This window comes from Gossypium arboreum, chromosome 4 (genome assembly GCF_025698485.1).
Source record: "Gossypium arboreum isolate Shixiya-1 chromosome 4, ASM2569848v2, whole genome shotgun sequence".
Classification (NCBI taxonomy): domain Eukaryota; kingdom Viridiplantae; phylum Streptophyta; class Magnoliopsida; order Malvales; family Malvaceae; genus Gossypium; species Gossypium arboreum.
This window is the reverse complement of record NC_069073.1, coordinates 21,204,698-21,216,234: the sequence shown is the minus strand read 5'-3', so window position 1 is coordinate 21,216,234 and position 11,537 is coordinate 21,204,698. Positions and strand designations below refer to the sequence as shown.

At 34.8% G+C, this 11,537-nt stretch overlaps 1 non-coding gene across 1 annotated transcript; it reads left to right on the top strand.

The window, feature by feature from the left end:
* The first annotated feature begins 11,337 nt into the window (after positions 1-11,337).
* LOC128292108 (small nucleolar RNA R71) lies at positions 11,338-11,444 on the top strand. Its single transcript, XR_008282093.1, has one exon. It is a non-coding gene; the product is annotated as a small nucleolar RNA R71 (small nucleolar RNA).
* The last annotated feature ends 93 nt before the right edge of the window (positions 11,445-11,537 follow it).

Here is an 11,537-nt window from a genome sequence, read left to right as displayed (position 1 = left end):
TTTGATAACTCTATGGGATGTGTGCTTGGTCAGGATGATGAATCAGGAAGAAAAGAAAAGGCGATATATTACCTCAGTAAGAAATTCACGGAATATGAGTTGAGATATTCGCCAATCGAAAAATTGTGTTGCGCTTTAATCTGGACAGCTCGGAGGTTGAGGCAATACATGTTGTACCATACGACCTGGTTAATCTCGAAGTTGGACCTTCTAAAATATATGATGGAGTCAAACGCCTTGAAGGGAAGGATGGCTAGGTGGCAAATTCTGCTTTCTGAATTTGACATAGTCTACGTGAGTCAAAAAGCCTTGAAAGGGAGCAAAATAGCAGAATTTCTGGGCAGTAGAGCTCTAAAAGACTATGAGCCCTTGAATTTTGATTTCCCCAATGAAAAATTAATGTATGTGATGGCTACTGAAAAGGACGTTACAAAAGGTCACCCATGGAAATTGAACTTTGATGGAGCCTCAAATGCTGTGGGTAATGGAATTGGGGCAGTTTTGGTATCCCCAAATGGAGATCATTATCCATTCACATGTAAATTGGATTTTGATTGCACAAATAATATGGCAGAATATGAAGTATGCATCATGGGACTTCGCGCAGCCATAGAACGCGAGATCAAGTTGTTGGAAGTATATGGAGATTCCGCGCTAGTGATCTACCAGCATAAAGGTGAATAAGAGAGAAGAGACTCCAAATTGATTAATTATCAAGGCATAGTGCTGGGGTTAATTGAGGAGTTTGATGATATTACTTTCAATTATCTCCAGCGGGATGCGAATCAGATGGCGAATACTTTGGCTACTTTAGCTTCTATGATCAATGTGAGCAAACAAGAAGATGTAAAACCTATCCAGATGAGTATTTGTGAAGCCCCATCTTATTGTTACAACATGGAGGAAAAGGAGAGAGATGATCACCCTTGGTATCAAGATATATTGCGATACGTGAGAAATCGTGAGTCCCCTGATCAGGCAACTGAGAATAATAAAAAGATGTTGAGAAGGCTAACCTGTGATTATGTCTTAGATAGGGAAATACTGTATAAAAAAAGAAAGGACCAAGTATTATTGAGATGTGTGGATACTGTGGAAGCCAAGAAAATTCTGGAAGACATGAAGGCGTTTGTGGAACACATGCTAACGGCTTCACAATAGCTAGACAAATTATGAGATTTGGATATTATTGGTCTACCATAGAAGGAGACTGCATTAATTATGCCAAGAAGTGTCACAAATGTCAAATCTATGGTGATAAATTTCATGTACCTCTTTCGCCTTTGCATGTTATGACTTCCCCATTGTCGTTTTCCATGTGGGGCATAGATGTCATAGGGCCAATCTCACCGAAGGCTTCAAATGGGCATCGGTTCATCTTTATGGTCATTGACTATTTCACCAAGTGGGTAGAGGCGGCCTCATATGCCAATGTTACAAAATCGGCTGTGAGCAAATTCCTGAAAAAGGAGATCATATGTCGATATGGGATGCCTGAAAGGATCATATCTGACAATGCATTGGATTTGAACAATAGCACAATAGCAGAGGTCTGTAGTAAGTTTAAGATCAGACACCATAATTCATCACCATATCGCCCAAAAATGAATGGAGCAGTGGAAGCAGCCAATAAAAATATCAAGAGGATTGTGGGAAAAATGACTGAAACTTACAGAGATTGGCATGAGAAGTTGCCATTCGCTCTTTATGCTTATCGAACATCTATCAAAACTTCTACTGGGGCAACGCCTTTCTCATTGGTCTATGGAATGGAAGCAGTTCTACCTATTGAGGTGGAGATACCTTCTCTCAGAGTTTTGTCAGATTTGAAGTTAGATGAAGCAGAATAGATACAGTCTCGATATGATCAGTTGAATTTGATTGAGGAGAAGAGGTTAAGAGCTATTCAGCATGGTTAGATGTATCAAAAAAGAATAATGCAAGCTTATGACAAAAAGGTTCCCCAAAAGAGTTTCATGAGGGAGATCTAGTTTTGAAAAAGATCATTCCTATACAAAAGGATTTTAGAGGAAAATGGATGCCCAATTGGGAGGGGCCTTATTTGGTGAAGAAAGCTTTCTCTAGAGGAGCATTAATCCTAGTCGAAATGGATGGAAAAAATTTGTCTAATTCAGTGAATTCGGATTCAGTCAAAAAGTATTACACTTAAAGAAGGAAAGAGGCCAAAGTGAAAACCCGCAAAGGCCACTTTGAGACCTTCCTTAAAAAAAAAATGGGAGAGGCCAAGGTAAAAACCTGCAAAGGGCTCCTTGAGACCAAAGGGGATTGAAGTTGAAAACCCGAAAAGGGCGACTCAGATATTGATCAAAAATGGGAAAGGCGATGATCTTGCTATACCTGAATTGGGAAAGGATATGCCGTATCTTGAGGCATTGACAAAGTGCTTCTGATCTCCTAAACACATATCAAGTCTAAATTGGTCTTCAGGAAGTTCGTACAGAGAAACTTAGGCTACGATATCAAGGGCACCTAGTCTTCACCTTATTCATAATAAATCAGCTACCTTTGAAATATTTTTCTTTTCAAGATATGCATCCCCAATAGACTTTCATCTTTATTTTCGATAGTTTATTTATTTCAAGTTATGCCATAATTAAATTCCATTCTTATCCATTGCTATAATTTGTTGCAAGCATGTTGCATTGAAATAATGATTAACGGACTAATAATACTGTCACAAAAGGAGTTTCGCATATTACTTTAGAAAGCTTCTAAATAATACAAGAATCTGAAACGGAACTGTTATTTAGAACTCACCAAGCTTAAGGAAATATCTGAGTGGGAATGGTTTAAGTTGAGACCATCTCTTTGGATTTTTGGTCCAAAACAGTGACTGAACAAAAAGATGAGATATTACATCAATGATGCAATCTCGATGAGAAATTATCAGTATAAAAGGAGGTCACTCTCAAAAAAATGATACTTTACATTCATTAGGCATACACGTCTGGCCATGAAACCCGAGGAATGGTGTAACAGACCAAATTGATGGGGAAAATTCGGATCCTACACCCATGAGTTGCAGTGGGGTGGATAAAGAAACTGTTGGTTCTATCTCCCTAAAGATGCAGTATAGAAAACCAAATGAACATATAGTGATTTTCTTCCAAAGATACCGACCGAGCAAAGAAGATAGGATAACACATCAGTGGCAGCACCTTGATGAACAACGAGTAATGACAATCCAAATATTAAAAAGGGATCATTCTCACGACATTCTGCATCAATGCAAATATCATACACACCTATTTAGGAGCATTCGATTCATTCTGATCAAAGCATCCTAATCATTCGGCATAAACATAGTCCCATAAAATCAATTCTACAGGTCATGTTCCCCAGAGAGCGGCGTAATAGACCAGTGAAACCAAAAATCCTATACCGATGAAATTCTAGTAGGTCGGATTAAGTCATCTTAGCAAACCTTATCTCTCTGAAGTTACAGTAGAGCGGGTTAAAGTAGCAAGTCTTATCTCCTTGAATATGTAGTGGAGTAGACTAAAAGTAGCAGATCTTATCTCCCTGAAGTTGCAGTGGAAAAGATCGAAGCCACAATCCTTATCTCTCTGAAGTTGCAGTAGAGCGGGTTAAAGTAGCAAGTATTATCTCCCTAAGTTGTAGTGGAGCAGACTGAAGATAGTAGATCTTGTCTCCCTGAAGTTGCAGTGGAGCAATCGAAGCCACAATCCTTATCTCTCTGAAGTTACAATAGAGCAGGATAAAATTACCCAAGTCTAATATCCCTAAAGTTGCAGTGGAGCAAACTGAAATTAGCAGATCTATTCTCCCTAAAGTTCCAGCGGAGTAGATCGAAGTTAAAAATCTCCTCTCCCTGAAATTACATTGACGCAAATCAAAGCTATAAGTCCCATCTTCCTAAAGTTGCAATAGGACTACTGGAAAAAAAAGGAACACCATGGAAGTCAAGATTCAGAGACCGAGCAAGATTGACCCTTGTAAGAGTCTTTGCTCTATTCTCGTTACACGAAAATGAGCAAAAAGGGGCAGTTGTAAACGGGTCAATTTGCCCGAGTCAACATCAAAACCAAAATACAAAACAATAATAAACCAAACCAAATTATAACAGTCCAAATTTAAAGGACCATTTACAAATTTTCGTGCCTAAACTAAACCTAACCAAATTAACCCAATTACAGCCCAAAAATTCAAGGCCCAAACGGCCCAAAATATGTTAGAAACAAAAACCCTAGGGTTTCTGCCTCTTGCGCCGTAGCCAAGCCCCAGCCTTCAGCGTCGTACGGCCTCCTTGCGCCACAGCCATGACCACGCCTCCATACGCTCCATACATGCACCTCCACAGCCCGTACCTGTACACCAAACACAAGAGGACAACAGCAAATACAGAAAAAATAGAAAAAATTATATATATATATATATATATATTTTCGGCTATAAAGCCAAGAGATTTCATTTTTGTAAGGGTTACGCACATTGAAATACAAAAAGTAACCAAAAATCAAAAGGTGATTTCGGATTCGGTTCTGCTTTTCCGATTGTTTTCCTCTTTGTTTTTTTTTTTGGTTTTACATACTATATATTTTGACATAAGAAAATAAAAAAAAGAAAGGGATTTACCTTAGTGGACGAGACCCATCTTCTTCGTCGCAATCGAAGTAGGGACAGGGTTTCAAAATCGAAACAGATAATCCTTGATGATTCTCCATGGTACCTCTGTGCATCGTAAATCACTACTTAAATTAAACCAAGGGCATGCGAATGAAGGGCTGATTGGATCGACCGAATGGAGAGGAGAGAGTTAGAATGTTTTTGTTTTCCCATTTCATCAGTACTTTAGGGTTTCTTCCCCTTTATAAACAGGATGAACCGATACCGTTTGAAGCCAGTTCCAATGGCTCAAAACGGTGTCGCATAGTTAACATGACCCGAGGACCCGACTTAGACACATCCAGATCCGCGCGTCTTGGGCTTGGGAGGGTTATTTTCTCTATTAATCATTTCCTTTCACACAAGCATTCAATTGCATCTAATGTGTTTTGTTTCATTTTTAAATTTGTCCATGTAATTTGCGCGTGTTTGCAAATGGATCCGTGCCTTAATGCAGTGTATTGGGGCTTGGATTATTTCCAATTCTAGTCCCTGTGTATTCACATGCGTGGCGCGCTGGTCCTAATTCTAACCTTAATGACTTATTTTATTTAAAAATTATCCCTTCTATTTTCATTCAATTTTCATTAAATTTTATATTTGTATGACTTATTATTGTAAATACATTTAATATTTTTATATATGTGTTGATCTATTTCAATATTTTGTTTTCTTGTTTTATTTGTATGATTAGGTTGAATTTCTTCTTTATAACATATAATTTTAACATTTTGCATAGTATTTGATTCAAATCTTTTATATACTTGTACCTAAGTTATTTTAATTGAGTCTCTTATTCATCATGATTTTGAAAATCCATTTAGTTTTTTATATGTGTGTTAAATCATTTCGATCACTTTACTTTATTTTATAAAATCATTATTTTAAAATTTATTTTTATATCATATTATTTTGACTATTTATATAATATTTTGTTTAAATACTTTTATGTATATTTGTACATATATAATTTATAAATTAACTTAATTTTATATGCATTATTAATTTCATGCTATTTTTACAAATAATTAATTCTAAATCTATTTATATATATATATATATGTTTGGAAAACCTATTATTTGTATTTCCTAAAATTATATTTTATTATGTATTCTTGCTATCCTTTCGTATTTTATATATTATTAAACTTTCCTTTATTGTATGTATTTTAATCAACGTTTTTGACACTTTGCATATTATTTGATTTAGAAATCTTCATTTTATAATACATATTTTAATGATTACATATATATCTCTAGTTTGTTTTCACAAATAGTTTCAAAATCATTAATTCATCAATTCATATATTATATATTACGTATTTATCATTATTTTAAACTTGTTTTATACCATATTGTTTTTTAATTTTCATTTTGTTTTGTATATCTTGTATTGATTATGTTATATTAGGCTATGTATATTATTTTGGCATATTATTTTCGTTTTATATTGTTATATCAATTATTCTCCATACATGATTAAAAATTGGGTTATATTTTTAGGTTAGTTATATTTAATTGTTTATTTTATTAGTTGATTAAATAAGTTACATTATCTTCATTCATCCATCATCGTATTTTATGCATGCATGTTATCTCATGTTTTTATTTTTTCCGTTTTGGTTTATAAATGTCGCTTTACAATTTCCAACTCTTTAAAATTAATTATTTCATTTTATTTCAAGTCAAATCAATGCGTTTTGAGCTAGTTCTACAATTGTTTATTTGAAAATTTACTAAAACAAAGGCAATGATTGATGTTTGGGAACTCGAGGAATAGTGCCCTACCGTGCTGGGTTTCGATTTTCCGTTTGTCCAAAATAGTCAAATATTCCTTTGAAGTTTCATCTGTATTTTCTAAATTCTAAAACAAGGCAATGTTCAATGTTTGGAAATTCGAGAAATCATGCCCTACCGTGCTGAGTTTCAATTTTTCGTTGGACCAAATAAGCGAACATCCTTTTGTGATTTTCAAGTGTATGGGCTTTTAGAAATCGAAATTGATCGCAGTTTCGAGGGTTTAAAGGATCGTGTCCTAACGTGCTGGATGTGATACTGTATTCCTTTGAAACAAGCGAATCTTGACGTCCAATTTGAGTCATTCAAATGTTTTAAAAGAAATCATATTTCAAAAAAAAATTAGACATAAGGACATTATTTAATTAATTCGGTACCAATTTTGGGCGTAGCGAGGGTGCTAATCCTTCCTCGTACATAACCGGCTCCCGAACTCGTTTTCTCAAATTTCGTAGGCCAAAATTGATTTAAATGGAATAAAATATTTTATTAAGGTGATCCAATCACACCAAAACAAAAGATTGGTGGCGACTCCACATTTGGTTTTAAAAGTCGCTCCCCGTTTTTTTCAAAAATCAAAAAAATGGTTTCGAAAGTTACGATTTAGTCCTTTGCCCAAAGATTTTAGTTTATCCACATCTCCATCAACCAACCTTATTAAAGGTTTAGCTACACATGCTCAAAGTCAAGAAAATAAACATAACAATTGAAAACAAAACAACCATGAAAGTAAAGCTTGAGAAAAATATAAAAGTTGAGATTTTTATGCAAGAAAACTTAAATAGCATGAAACTAAAAGCATTTAACAATCAAATCTAAAGCAAGAAACATAAAAAGAACAAGCTTTAACAAATTTAAAGTAAAATAAACTAACATACATTAAACTAAAGCTTAAAGAGTCTGGAAAGTAAGGTACAGGAACTGGAAATGTAAATAAACCCTACCTACAGTGTTAACTAACACTAAAGACAATAAGAATAAGAAGTAAATGCAGAAAAATAAACTCTAATCTAAGGTAAAAGAAGAGAAAAATAAAAACCCTAGAAAAGTACAAAAAAACTAAAGAAAACCTAGAGAAAACTAAACCTAAAACTAAGCTAATGTTTCTCTCCCTCCTCCTTAGCAAATTTTAACTGTTTTGATGTGTTGGCTTATGACTTTTCAATGCCAAAATTTCCATTACATGGGCCTTGTGTGATTGGTGGGTCAGGTAGGCAAAAGTTTCCCTTTTTGTCCAAATTTGTCCCTCTGACGAAGGCGATATCAGGATACCCAGAAGAGGATATTGTGATATCTTGGGCAGTATTGAACTTGGGGGTCTTCCTTGAGAAGTGGGTATCATGATACCCAAGGAGGATGTCATGATACTGATGACGTCATGAACTAATTAAAATACGACAAAGGCAAGCGCACCTATCGAATGGTAGTATAGCTACGGTGAGTCAGGAATATCGTATCTACGATGACTAAAAGTACTAGTAATTACTATCTTTTTATTATCTAGCCTATAAATTGAAGGGTTTTTTTTAATCTAAAATTAAACTAAACTAATTACTAAGCGACAGAGGGCGAATTGGAAAATAATTGAAAAAAACTTATGAGAGAGACAATACCTAGGAAAGAATCCACCTAGACTTCACTTATTATTCTAAATTTGAATTAAACGATTTATTCATTTGACTTGATCCGTAGAAATACCTAAATTATATTAATATCTCTTTCGAGAGTAAAAATAACTAACTCTAGGTTATTATTAAAAATCTCTTTCTAATTAAAACCCTATCATCTCATTAACTCGATCTGTGGATCCCCTATTAGATTTGACTTTAGTCCGGTATATTTATGTCGTCCTATTTCTAGGATTTCATGCAACTCCACTCAATTATGCCAAATCTACTCTTAAATAGGGGCTTTTGCTCCACTGAATAAACACATCAATCACGAATTAATATCCTGAAAACATTAAACATGAAGGTAAGTAAACATAATTGAGATCAAGAACAAATATTTATCATGTAATTCAGAAAAATCAAATAATAAGATCTGTCATAGGTTTCATCTTCCCTAGGTATTTAGGGAATTTAGTTCATACTTGGAAAGGAAAACATCTCAAAAATAAGAAAACAACAAAACATAAAAAAACCCAAAAACTTCTAAAGAAATTGAATGGAGATCTTCAGTCTTGAAGGAGATCCTGCTTCTGAGTTGAGTCCGTCGGCGTTCTTCGAGTAATTTTTTGCATTCTACTCTGCGTGTCAATTTAGGTTCTCTTCTAGTATGCATTTATAGACTTTAGAATGCTCAAAAACCTTAAAAATTGGCTTTTTCCGCTTATTTGGGAAATAGGGAGCGATATCGACATGGGTTGCCACGTGGGAGTGTGGCCAGCCCGTGTGGAAATGGTCTTGGTCGTGTGGATCTTTAAATCAGATCGTTTTGTCCGTTTTTGGTTTATTTTTCGCTCCTTTTGTTCCCATATACTCACCTAAGTGTTGAAACATGAAATTAAAAGATTAGGAGCATCAAATTCACTAAATTATATAATAAATCATCTAAAAACATGCTAAGCACGGGATTAAAATTTGTTATTAAGCTTTGCTTGTCCTCAAGCAAAATCCTCAACTCACAATTAAAATTAAACTTTCTCAATTCATGATTTTCATCAATAATGTTTTATCATAATTCACAAATAATCACACATTGATAATTCAACTAAAAAAGCACTAAAGATTCAAACAATCTAAGTTAAATATTTTTAAAGCATGAAAATATAAGTATTTCCCCTTATCTAAATAGTTACCTTTAATTCAAAACTAACAAGATTTGACATTCTCACTAAAGGTTCACTCAAATCACTCAAAGTGCTTAAAGTTCAAAAATTAGGCTCTCAAAAGTAAAACATGAAAAGTTATTACCATAGGCTTGCATGAAAATCAAATCTCCACCACTATAAAATGAGATGATACACAAATCGAGTAATATTTACCTTAAAAGTGCTGAAATGGGAATGGGTTACCTCTACTGTACTGTATGGGAAGACATTGAGTACCGTAAAAGGAGTTGTTCCGTTTGCTTTAAGCTTTGAAGTGATTATTCAAGGGTCGGTTCCATCTAATAACACCTGGTCCCCAACTTTGAAGTAGTTCATTCTATTCTTAAGCTTGTCAAGGAGTTGCTTCAGTTTTTCATCGTGTATTCTCGATTTTTCCTTGATATGTGACTGCCATTCATCTAGTTTATTGATTTGAAGCCTTCGTTCTTCATGAATTGTTCTGTCTTTGACACTTGAGCTGGACTGTGGCTCTATATCGATTTTTCAAGGTGTTTCCTATAAATAATGTTGAGCCACAAGGTTATTAACATCAATAGAACTCATAATATCATCTCGATCACTAGATATCCTAACAGAATCACGAGTTTGAAGTTTAATCATGTCATCGTCTACACGAAGTATGAGTTCACCTGTACCAAAATCAATAATCGTTCTGGCGGTTGTTAAAAAGGGCTGACCTAGAATTAAGGATAGGTCACTATCCTCATCCATGTCTAAAACAACAAAGTCAACTAGGAATATAAATTTATCAATTTTTACAAGCACATCCTCAACAATACCCCTAGGAAATCTATTAGTTTTATCTTCCAATTGGATACTCATCCTAGTTTGTTTAAGTTTCCCAAAACCTAGTTGTTTAAACATTTTATAGGGCATGACATTAATACTTGCCCCTAAATCAACCAAAGCATTGTTCACATTTAGACTACAAATTAAACAAAGAATAGTAAAACTCTCTGGATCTTTCAACTTATTGGGTAATTTTTTCTGTAAGATAGCTGAGCAAACTAAATTTAGCTCCACGTGCGACGAATAATCTAACTTCCGCTTGTTTGTTAAAAGTTCTTTCAAAAATTTTACAGAATTTGGCATCTACGAAAGAGCTTCAATAAACGGTAAGTTAATATATAATTTTTTAAAACGTCTAAGGAATTTACTGAATTATTCGTTTGCGTGGTCTTTCATTGTCACATTTGGATATGGCACATGAGGTTTATACTCTTTACTTATCGGTTTCTGTTCACTGCAGTTCACCACATCCTTACCTTTACTTACCAAAATTTCTTTCCTCGGTTCAAGTTTAGGTTTAACGAACCCTTCTTCATCTCTTATAGTAATTGTATGAAGTTGTTCTCTTGGGTTAGTTTTGGTATTACTTGGCAGGTTACCTTGTGGTCCTTCTAAAATTATCTTAGCCAGCTGGCCTATTTGATTCTCGAGCCCTTGAATCGATGCTTTTAAGTGTTATTTCGATGTTTTGGAAGTGAATTTCTGACACTGAAATAAACTTCATCAACATCTCCTTAAGGTTCACCTTCTTTTCCTGTTGGTAAGGGGGTTGAAAGCTTGGAGGGGGTTGTGGTATCTGATTTCCTTGACCACCTCAAGAGAAATTGGGTTGGTTCCTCTAACATGCATTGTAAGCGTTACTATAGGGATTATTCTGAGGTATAGAATTATTGCCCATATAGTTAACATGTTCGTCTTCTACGCTAGAGTTGTAGGATCGACTTTCTGGATGGTTCCCTCTTCTATTTGCATCGCATTGCATCACTGGATGTACCTTTGTAGAACCATATAAACCATCAATCTTTTTACTCAAAAGTTCTACCTGATTTGACAACATGGTGATCGCATCAACGTTAAAAACACCGACTTCTTTCATTGACTTTGTCCTCATAACTTGCCACTGATAATTATTCAGTGACATTTCTTCTATAAACTCGTAAGTCTCCTCAGTTGTTTTATTATTCAAAGTACCAACGGTGGATACATCGATTAACTGCCTAGTTGAGGGGTTCAAATTGTTGTAAAAAGTTTGAACCTGTAGCCATAGAGGTAACCCATGGTAAGGGCACCTTCTCAATAAGTCCTTATATCTCTCACATGCATCATATAGGGTCTCTAAATCTATTTGCACAAAGGAAGAGATATCATTCCTTAGCTTAGCTATCTTAGCTGGTAAGAAGTACTTCAGCAAAAACTTCTCGGTCATTTGATCCTAAGTAGTGATAGAACCTCGTGGTAAGGAGTTCAACCA